We start from the raw sequence: 8,338 nt of genomic DNA on the forward strand, positions 1-8,338 counted from the left end.
TAAAAACCTGCCTTCGTTTTAGGAGGGATTCTTCATTTATATAGCAAACACTAAAAAATACTGAGTTTCAGCAGTGTGATCTCTTGGTGGAAGAAATGAGGACCCTGGCCAATGGGTAGATGAGAGTTTAAAGAACAGGACTTAAGCTCCTGAAGGAAACTGACATTTTCCTGTCCTTTGACAAACATTGATCACTTTATGGACAGAGACAAGATCCTTGCAACACATAACACAAAGTAGCATTCAGAAATTATTTTAGAAGACTACAAGTTAATGCGACAGCCCCATGAACAAATAAAAGATATGAAGAGGCACTTCATACAAGCGGAAACATAGGAAAAAGGGCCTAATTGTAGCAAGATTTTAATGCAAATTAAAACCACAGATATTAGGTCACACCCACCAGTTTGGCAAATTTTTACATTTTTTCTATCACGCAGAGCAAGGGGAACTCACAGTACTGGTCATGGGTAAACTTGGTACAATCACAGTGGAGTACAAATTGAAGATATTGAATAAAATAAAAGATGTGATGTGTCCCATGCCCCAGCAATCCAGGGATTGACGGTAGAGAAACTTGCTCATATGCACTAGGAGATGTGCACAAGAATAGTCATAAGCAGCAAGGTTTGTAATAAAAACAAACAAAAAAACCAACTTGGATTGGATGATTCTGGAACAGAAAAAGGACATTAGTGGAAAAACTAGTGGAATCTTAAAGACTGAAATACAATGCAGGGGACACGGGTTTGAGCCCTGGTCTGGGAGGATGCCACATGCCGCGGAGCAACTAAGCCCGTGTGCCACAACTACTGAGCCTGAGCTCTAGAGCCCGCGAGCCACAACTACTGAGCCCACGTGCCACAACTACTGAAGCCCACACACCTAGAGACTGTGCTCTGCAACAAGAGAAGCCGCCGCAATGAGAAGCCTGCGCGCCGCAACCAAGAGTAGCCCCTGCTCGCTACCGCTAGAGAAAAGTCCGCGTGCAGCGACGAAGACTCAACGCAGGCAAAAAAGAAAAAAAATTAAATTATTGATGAAAGTTAAACTAAAATTCGGTAGTCACATTAAACTTAAATGTTAGTGATTAGATTATACTTTTTTACTAAATTTTGATTAAAATGTAGTAAATAAAAGTAAACAGTGAATTAAAATTAAATTTTAAATTATAAAATTACATTTTCTGCAGATGATGTTTTACAATTTTAATTCTACAATGAAAGGAATTCATGCAACATGTGTGTGAAGGTACCAAACGCAGGGCCTGGTGCATGGGAGATGCTCTGATGGGTGAGTTTCGAGGTAGGACGTGAGCTCAGGCTTAGAAGCTGGGGATGCTAACCTCTTGCCAGAGACCACACGCCATGGTGGAAGGAGCATGAGCTCTGAATCAAATATTTATCAGAAGCAGCAGCATCCCTGCCATGTGCCAGGCACTGTTTGCAGCCCTTTACGTATATTAACTCACTTGAATCCTTACAAGCACCCTATGAGGCAGATAGTATTCTTATCCCCGTTTTCCAGATGAGTAAACTGAGGCACAGAGACACTCATCGAATCAATGGAGGAGTCAGGATCCAAAGACCTGGATTTGAACCCAGCCTAACCCACAAGCTATATGGCCTCAGTCGAACCTCAGTTTCTGCCCCACAGATTGAGGACAGCGACCCACTGTGTTGGAGGTCACAAAGAGAAAATGGGAATACTTGGAAGAAAGCCCTCACTGAATCCTAACATATGCTGAACATATGTGAATGATTAAAGAGCCAGGAGGGAGGGTGGCAGTCCTGGCAGGGAAGAAGGCAGGAGCAAAGGTACTGAGGCCTCACCTTGAAGGCTGGGCCAGTATGGCTGTGTGGAAGTTGCTACAGGAGATGGGGAGTGAGGTGTGTTTGTGCCTGAATCCTGGATGCCTCCTGGAGCAGCCTTCTTCCTTCTGGTGCTTAGTGAGTGTGCCACTTGGTGGCCACAGGGCAGGGCACTCTTCTGGTAATGCTGGTTCCCATGGGTGGGGGCAGTGTGACTCTGAGGGGGGTCAGCTCCTTGAGTCAGGGCCTCCCACCCTGAAGACATGTCCCATTATCTCCGGTGGAGCCTCAGAATTCCCCCCAAACCCCCAGAGAAAACTCACCTCAATTTAGGAAAGCGAAATAGGTTGTAGAACTGGAAAGGACCAGAGATGTCATCTGGTTCAACCCTTTCAATATACGCAGATCAGGAGACTGAGGCCCAGAGAGGGCAAGGGACTTGCCTAAAGTTACACAGCAAGTCAGTGGCAGAAACAGGGCCCGATGCAGCTATCTTGACTCCTGGACCTGTGCTTTTTCCTCTCCCCCAGGTTTGTGTATGGGAGTATCTGGGTATTCACATGAATTGAACAGATGGGAGCAGGGGAGGGGAGCTGCCAGCCATATTGCACTAAAGGAGAATTGGGTGGTGTTTGCCTTGACAGTAAACAACAACCGCCATGCTATTAAATTATTTTTAAGTTTGACATTCAGCCATTTTACTGAATAAATGATTCAACCAAGTATTTCCTAAGTCTCTACTATATCTCCAGTAAGCTAAGCACCAAAGGAGATTATAGACAAAGACCCAAGAAATTGTCCCACCTTGTTAGGTCTTAATGTTTTTGTCCCCCCCTAAATTCATATGCTGAAACCTAACTCCCAATGTGATGGTATTAGGAGGTGGGCCTTTGAGATATGATTAGATCATGGGGGTAGAGCCCTCATGAATGGGATTAGTGCCCTTTTAATTTATTTTTTATTAAAATTTTTTTATTGAAGTATAGTTGATTTACAATGTTGTGTTAGTTTCAGGTGTACAACAAAATGATTCAGATATATATATAGATATATATATAGATATATATATATAATCTTCTTCAGATTCTTTTCCCTCGTAGGTTATTACAAAATATTGAGTATAGCTCCCTGTGCTATACAGTAGGTCCTTGTTCATTATCTATTTTATATATAGTAGTGTGTACATGTTAATCCCAAACTCCTGATTTATCCCTCTCCTTTCCCCTTTGGTAACCATAAGTTTGTTTTCTATGTCTGTGGGTCTCTTTCTGTTTTGTATGTAAGTTCATTTGTATCTTTTTATTGACTCCACATATAAGCAGTATCGTATATTTGTCTTTCTCTGTCTGGCTTACTTCACTTAGTATGATAATCTCTAGGCTCATCCATGTTTGGACACGATTAGATCATGGGGGTGGAGCCCTCATGAATGGGATTAGTACCCTTTTAAAAGAGACCCTAGAGAGCTCCCTCACCCCTTCCGCCATGCGATGTTATAGCAAAAAAAAAAAAACCCAGCTGTCTATGAGGAAGCAATATCACCAGACATTGAATCTGCCGGCACCATGATCTTGGACTTTCCAGCCTCTAGAACTATGAGAAATACATGTTTATTGTTTATAAGCCACCAGTTTGTAGCATATTTGCTATAGCAGCCTGAATGGACTAAGACACACCCTTTCCAACTTCACAATTGTTGTCAGATAAGGTTGGAGAAGTAAAAAGAGACACATAAAATAATAAAGAACAATTATCAAGGTTAGGATTGGCCATCATTAAAAATAACACTAGGCAAGTCTTTGCTGTACTCTGCCACACCTCCATCATCTTATAAGTGCATTTGCCCTTCAGTGTCTTCTAGATGGACACCATCTCTTTTTATCTTTGAGTCTCCTGCAGTCAAACATTTAACAAATATTGAACACCTGCTCTGTGCCAGAATACCGCAGTAAACAATCAGAAAATCTCCCTGGTCTCATGGAATTTATGTTCTTGTGCAGAAGACAAGCAATAAACAAGGAAAGAGATAACAAGTTAACTCCAAAATGAGATGAGAGCTATGAAAGAAATGAACACGACAGTGTGATAGAGAGGGTCTGGGTGCTTTAGAACCTGGCTGTTCAAAGCACGGTACCCAGACCAGCAGCATCAACAGCTTGTTAGAAATGCAGAAGCTCAGGCCCTATCCCAGACCTCCTAAGGCAGGAATTGTTGCATTTTAGCAACATTCCCATGGGATTCATGTGTACCTTGAATTTTGAAAAGAACTGCCTTAGACGCATGATCCACGAAGACTTTTCAGGGGAGGTGGCATTTGAATGGAGACCTGAAGGTTAAGAATCAGGCTGACAAGCAGAGGTCTGGAGCAAGAATTCCAGGCAAAGGGAACTTCAAGTACAAAGGTCATTATACCATGTAGAGGTCTGAGGAGCTCAAAGAGGACCCGTGTGGCTATGGCAAGCAAGTTGAGGATACTGATGTGGTTAAAGAAGTGGCTGAGGGCCAACCAGAGCCTGGTGGGCCCTGGGAAGGAGTTTGGATAGCATGTGAAATCAACAGAATCCACTGAAGAGCTATATGCGAAGAGAGACACAGTCTGATGGGCATTTACAAAAATGTCCCTCTGGGCCTGAGGGACTTCATACTGTGACAACTTAGCTAAGCTGGAACCACATTTCTCAGAATTCCCTTCCATATATGGTCTGGGTTAGGCTTGGCCAGAGGAGAAATCCACACAACATTAAGATTCATTCAGTGATTTTTTATTTTTATTTGTTTTCGGTACGCGGGCCTCTCACTGTTGTGGCCTCTCCCGTTGCGGAGCACAGGCTCCGGATGCGCAGGCTCAACAGCCATGGCTCACGGGCCCAGCTGCTCCGCGGCATGTGGGATCTTCCCGGACCGGGGCACGAACCCGTGTCCCCTGCATCGGCAGGTGGACTCTCAACTACTGCGCCACCAGGGAAGCCCCTCATTCAGTGACTTTTATCTAATGTTAATCCATGTTCAGATTTCCCAATCATCGTCCAGATATCTCACCTTAATAATATTAAGATGAATAATATTCCACGTGACAATTAGAGCTGTCCTAAGGTTGATCATACATAATTGCAAAAAAAAAAATTTGTTAGGGGTGGCAAACAGCATCTTCCAATGGTTTCTCCCCTTGGAGTGACCAGATTTTACACAACCAGCCCTAAACGGAATGGTGTGATGGGAAATGCACATCTCATGCCTGGAGATTGTGAATGAATTGACAAGCCCATGACAAGGGCATTGTTTGGTTTGAAAGCTTCCCCAGGTGGTCCCAGCGTGCATCCTGGTTTGGGAATCACTGCTGTGGCTGCAGGAAAACCTGCCTGTCTCAGAAGTCAAATCCTCACCATGCTCTCCCTGGCATGTTGGTGGATAAAGCTGCCCCTGGGGTCCTCTCCGCCTCCCACCACTGCCTGACCTGCATGCAGACCACCTGCTTTTTTCAACAGGTCATGACAGTGCTTCTGATACTGGGATCAGGAAGGTTATCTGGTCACCGAAACTTTGGAAGGCGTGAGAATGCTTAGGAAGCCTAGGCAGAAAAGGAGAGTCAAGGGGTCGGGGCGGGGATGAGGGTGGGGTGCCCGGATTTGCACTTGGAAAAGTGCAGGCATTTGAGGAGAAGTCAATCAGTGAGGACACTGAAAAAGAAGAACCAGAGAAGTGGAAGGAAAACCATGAAAAATTAAGCCCTGGTGAAGCGAAGGAAGAAGATGCTCTCCAGAAGGAATGAGGGGTCCGCCCTGGCCACCGGTTTCTGCTCTCCACCCTGCTTTCCTTTCCTCACATTCATCCCTTGAGTCACTTCCTTCAAGCATCCTCAAAGCCCATGCCCCTCACAATCTGCAGTAGGCACGTTGCCAAACTCTGCCATCTGCCCCCCAAGCCAGCTGAACACAGCGAAAGGAAACCACCCAGCCAGCCTGGCATGTTTTACCTGAATCACAGAAATCACAGACCTCAAGGGGGCACAGGGCACTCTCTCTGTGTCTCTGGGGTGCTTGCTTTCACTCCATCACAATAAGACTGTTTCCTTCCAGGCCTCCCACCCACCCACCCCTGCCATCCAGCTGATGGCCATGTCCCGTGCTTCTCTGTACAAACTGAACCCCACAGTAGGGAACCCCCTCATTGCCTAGCCCGAGAGCCCAAGCCCCCTCATTTTCCCGTTGGTTACCAGTCCCGCAACCCTTGGGTTCCATCCTGTTTCTCAAGGACTGAGGTTATTTCCTTTCTTCTTTCCCTTCTTTCCTTCCTTCCCCATTTCCTCTTCTGCTGCTGCTTCTACTTCTCCTCCTTCTAACTCTCCTCCTCCTCCCCGCTTCCTGTACAATCTGGCCCCATGCCAGCTGCTGCAATCCTTTCTAAAAGGCAGATGGGGACCCTCCACCTCTTGGCGGGAAGAAGGGTCACAGTACTGCGGACAGACTTAGCTGCTACTGTCTTGTCTAAATGTGTTTAGGTGGTGACCGTTAGCTCCCTCCGTAGTAAAGGAATCTCTTCTCCTTGGCGAACAGCAATCTGAGACGTGATGCTTTGAGACCGTGTGAGCATCCTGCACCCCACCAACCTTTCCCCAGGGATGTTGGCATGTCATTCTGCCTTTCGCCTGGAACAACGTTTCCCAGCAGTTGACCACGTCCAAGATGATAGCAGCCTGAAGTCAAGTAGTCAGAATGGAGATGGACAAAGATGATGACTCTCGGTTTAATTGCAATGAAATCAATCCCTCACTGTGTAACTAATGACTAAGTACGCATCTCTTTTGCTCATTCCATGAGGATGGGGGCCATGCAGGTCTTGGTCACTGTGTCTCCAGTACCTAAGAGGACCTTCCAGTAACAATAATATAAAAGCACCAGGTAGTGTTCTAGCACTTCACATCCACTCCCTCTTTGAGCAAGGAGGGTTGCTGCTATGCCCATTGTGCAGATGAGGAAACTGAGGCACAGAGAGGAGACTGACTTGCTCAAGGCACAGAGCCAGTAGGTGGCAGAGCTGGGATATGAACCTGGAAGCCTCATTCCAGAGCCTGCACTCTTCGATATCATACTCTCTAGCTTCAGAATGAAGCTGCAGGGCTTCCCTGGTGGCGCAGTGGTTAAGAATCTGCCTGCCAATGCAGAGGACACGGGTTCGAGCCCTGGTCTGGGAAGATCCCACATACCACAGGGCAACTAAGCCCGTGCGCCACAACTGCGGGGCCTGCGCTCTAGAGCCCATGAGCCACAACTACTGAAGACCTCGTGCTTAGAGCCCGTGCTCTGCAACAAGAGAAGCCACCTCAGGGAGAAGCCTGTTCACCACAACGAGGAGTAGCCCCTGCTCGCTGCAACTAGACAAAGCCCGCGCACAGCAACAAAGACCCAATGCAACCAAAAAAATATAAATAAAATAAATAAATTCAAAAAGAAAGAAAGAAAGAAAGAAGCTGCAGTGCCACTATGGAAAACAGTATGGAGGTTCCTCGGAAAACTAAAAATAGAATTGCCATATGTTCCTGCAATCTCTTTCCTGGGCATATATTTGGAGAAAACCATAATCGACAAGATACATGCACCCCAATGTTCATAGCAGCGCTATTTATAATAGCCAAGACATGGAAGCAACCTAAATGTCCATCGACAGATGAATGGATAAAGAAGAGGTGGTATCAATACATATACACGATGGAATACTACTCAGCCATAAAAAGAATGAAATAATGCCATTTGCAGCAACATGGATGGACCTAAAAGTGATCATACCAAATGAAGTCAGACAGAGAAAGGCAAATACCATAAGATATCACTTATGTGTGGAATCTAAAATATGACACAAATGAACCTATCAACAAAACAGAAACAGATGCACAGACATAGAGAACAGACTTGTGGTCACCAAAGGGGAGGGGGAGTGGGGGACGGAAGGATTGGGAGTTTGGAATTAGCATCTACAAACTATTATAGAGGGGATGGATAAACAACAAGGCCCTACTGTAGAGCACAGGGAGCTATAGTCAATACCCTGTGATAAACCATGAGAGTCTATCACAAAAGAATGTGCAAAAGAATGTATATATGACTGAATCACTTTGCTGTACAGCAGAAATTAACACAACATTGTAAATCAACTATACTTCAATAAAAAAAAGAAATCCTTTGAGACTATAATAATAAAGATATTCTCCTTAAACAAAACAAAGCAAATAACAGAAGAAACTGCAGTAAAAATTTATTGAATGAGTTAACGCTGCAGGGTGTGGAGAGGATGGGGGGTGGAGAGTTTGGGAAATGTGTTCCAGGTCATTTCAGCTCCCTCTACTTCAAATCCTTTAAAGAGGGACTTTTGTCTCATTTGCTGGGTTTTTTTTCAATGATGGGAAACGTCCAGCCTTCACAGAATGCGTTTTCTGAGCACGAGTAGCACTGGGCCAGCCTGGCAGATGGGTCCCTGCTCTGCCATGCCAGGTCCTTTAGGGCACAAGGCTCCAAGATTCCAAAGTGCAGCTC

The sequence above is a fragment of the Mesoplodon bidens genome (genome assembly GCF_964165515.1).
Source record: "Mesoplodon bidens genome assembly, chromosome: 18".
Classification (NCBI taxonomy): Eukaryota; Metazoa; Chordata; class Mammalia; order Artiodactyla; family Ziphiidae; genus Mesoplodon; species Mesoplodon bidens.